This window comes from Bubalus bubalis, chromosome 19 (genome assembly GCF_019923935.1).
Source record: "Bubalus bubalis isolate 160015118507 breed Murrah chromosome 19, NDDB_SH_1, whole genome shotgun sequence".
Classification (NCBI taxonomy): domain Eukaryota; kingdom Metazoa; phylum Chordata; class Mammalia; order Artiodactyla; family Bovidae; genus Bubalus; species Bubalus bubalis.
The window spans coordinates 25,491,174-25,494,379 of record NC_059175.1 but is presented as its reverse complement, the minus strand read 5'-3'; the positions used below and the strand labels follow the sequence as shown (position 1 = coordinate 25,494,379).

Here is a 3,206-nt window from a genome sequence, read left to right as displayed (position 1 = left end):
GACTGATGGGCTTTATGAAGATAAGAAGAAGTGGAAACATAGTCAAGGGAGATACTAACACAAAGAGAAGTTGGTGAGTGTCCCAGGGCTGGGTTCCAACATGACAGGCATACTTGGCTTGACAAACCGGAAAGTGTCTGAAAGAAGAAAGCCTGGATGGAGATGAAAGGAAAGAAACAGACACACCCACCTGCTGGAAAATAGAAATGGACCTACAGCAACAGCAGCTGATACCCAGTATTTTCAAACAGACTGAGCTCTAACACAAAGGAGTGACAGATTGTCAGCAACTGTTTTCAAAAGAAGACTGTGATCACAAGACTCAGGACATATCTGGATCTGTACCACATGTCACTGGGACCAGCACTAATGAAAAGCCCGTATCCTGAGTGGCTCAGTTAAGTTGAGGGAGTTGATCTCTGAGAATTCTCTGTATTTCAGGCTTTCTTGTGGGCTAGTACTGCCTTTTCCAAAAGGTTTTCATGTCTCCCATTTTCCTGACGAACGAGATTAGTCACAGAACCACTGACCACTGCAACTCTAACTCTTCTGGGGAGTGGCTCTGCACAGAATCATGAAGAGGCCAAAGCTCAGATTTGGTGTCTCCCATAGGCCCATCTCTGCTCTCTCCTTTGCTTTGGCATATTCTTTCCTCCTCCTCAGATGCCTACCCTGTATTCTAAAGAGTTTTGATCTCTGAGGACTTTCAACTTATTTTCTTGATTCTAGAACTTCACTGGGTATAAGATTTACCCTGGCTCACCCATCTTCCCCACCCAGTGATTCTGTCCAAACTGGTCTAGAGTGAGGTCCTTAAATCAGTGTTTTTAAAAGACCCTCAAGGTGATACTGATGCAGATGGCCCAATGGAGAAATACTGCTTTATGGTGTTTATTGGTAAAGTATTCATTAATAACAGCCTAGGTTTTAACAAAGAACTCCTGACTGGAAGCATTTAGAAATGAAGATATGTAACTCCAGTGGCAGAATGCTGGCTAGATAATGGATATTTGAAATGCAGAGGTTCATCTTTGGTGCTTTTTCTCTCAACATTATTCATCCTATAAACAGGACTCAAATCAAACCCTGAAAGTGAAAGTGAAGTCGCTCAGTCATGTCCAACTCTTTGCGACCCCATGGACTGTAGCTACCAGGCTCCTCTGTCCATGGGATTTTCCAGGCGAGAGTACTGGAGTGCATTGCCATTTCCTTCTCCAGGGGATCTTCCCTACCCAGGGGTCGAACCCGGGTCTCCTGCATTGCAAGCAGACGCTTTACCGTCTGAGCCACCAGGGAAGTGTAAGAGATAACTATTCCCCTACACACAAGGTGGGGATCCTTGGAACTTCCCTCTTAAGACCAGTACATACTTGCCTTGAACACCAGGATAAATTCATAGAACATCTGACTATTTCCAAGCTACCTACACAGAAACATAATTTATACAGAATACTGAATTTTTAAAACTTAAAGATGGTGACTTTTCCCTCAAAGTCACAGTCAAAATCAAACATCAGAACCAGTCACCACAAAGTAAATGACCACACCTCTATTTTTCATAGGTTTTATTCTGCCTATACTCTTTTTTATTTTTTCACTTTATTTTGGCTTATAAGATCTTTTTAATGCATTTATAATTACCTTGAAAACACAGGTCTTACTGACATAACCAAATAACCAAAAAGAAAGATTAATATTTCTCTGATAATGAGTGATGTTGAGCATCTTTTCATGTGTTTTTTAGCCATCTGTATGTCTTCTTTGGAGAAATGTCTGTTTAGTTCTTTGGCCCATTTTTTTATTGGGTCATTTATTTTTCTGGAATTGAGCTGCAGGAGTTGCTTGTATATTTTTGAGATTAGTCCTTTGTCAGTTGCTTCATTTGCTATTATTTTCTCCCATGCTGAAGGCTGTTTTTTCACCTTGCTTATAGTTTCCTTTGTTGTGCAGAAGCATTTAATTTTAATTAGGTCCCATTTGTTTATTTTTGCTTTTATTTCCAATATTCTGGGAGATGGGTCATAGAGGATCCTGCTGTGATGTATGTCAGAGAGTGTTTTGCCTATGTTCTCCTCTAGGAGTTTTATATTTTCTGGTCTTACGTTTAGATCTTTAATCCATTTTGAGTTTATTTTTGTGTATGGGGTTAGAAAGTGTTCTAGTTTCATTCTTTTACAAGTGGTTGACCAGTTTTCCCAGCACCACTTGTTAAAGAGATTTTCTTTTCTCCATTGTATATTCTTGCCTCCTTTGTCAAAGATAAGGTGTCCATAGGTGCGTGGATTTATCTCTGGGCTTTCTATTTTGTTCCATTGGTCTATATTTCTGTCTTTGTGCCAGTACCATACTGTCTTGGTGACTGTGGCTTTGTAGTAGAGCCTGAAGTCAGGCAGGTTGATTCCTCCAGTTCCATTCTTCTTTCTCAAGATTGCTTTGGCTATTCGAGGTTTTTTGTATTTCCATACAAATTGTGAAATTATTTGTTCTAGCTCTGTGAAAAATACCGTTGGTAGCTTGATAGGGATTGCATTGAATCTATAGATTGCTTTGGGTAGTATACTCATTTTCACTATATTGATTCTTCCAATCCATGAACATGGTATATTTCTCCATCTATTAGTGTCCTCTTTGATTTCTTTCACCAGTGTTTTATAGTTTTCTATATATAGGTCTTTAGTTTCTTTAGGTAGATATATTCCTAAGTATTTTATTCTTTTCGTTGCAATGGTGAATGGAATTGTTTCCTTAATTTCCCTTTCTATTTTCTCATTATTAGTGTATAGGAATGCAAGGGACTTGAGGTACCATTTCATGCCAGTCAGAATGGCTGCTATCAAAAAGTCTACAAGCAATAAATGCTGGAGAGGGTGTGGAGAAAAGGGAACCCTCTTAACACTGTTGGTGGGAATGCAAACTAGTACAGCCATTATGGAGAACAGTGTGGAGATTCCTCAAGAAACTGGAAATAGAACTGCCATATGACCCAGCAATTCCACTGCTGGGCATCACACCAAGGAAACCAGAATTGAAAAAGACACTTGTACCCCAATGTTCATCTCAGCACTGTTTATAATAGCCAGGACATGGAAGCAACCTAGATGTCCATCAGCAGATGAATGGATAAGAAAGCTGTGGTACATATACACAATGGATACTCAGCCATTAAAAAGAATACATTTGAATCAGTTCTAATGAGGTGGATGAAA

The 3,206-nt window shown here is 39.6% G+C and overlaps 1 non-coding gene across 1 annotated transcript; it reads right to left on the bottom strand.

Moving 5' to 3' along the window:
* Nucleotides 1-1,224: 1,224 nt before the first annotated feature.
* TRNAC-GCA lies at nt 1,225-1,296 on the bottom strand. Its single transcript has one exon. It is a non-coding gene; the product is annotated as a tRNA-Cys (tRNA).
* Between the last annotated feature and the right edge of the window lie 1,910 nt (nt 1,297-3,206).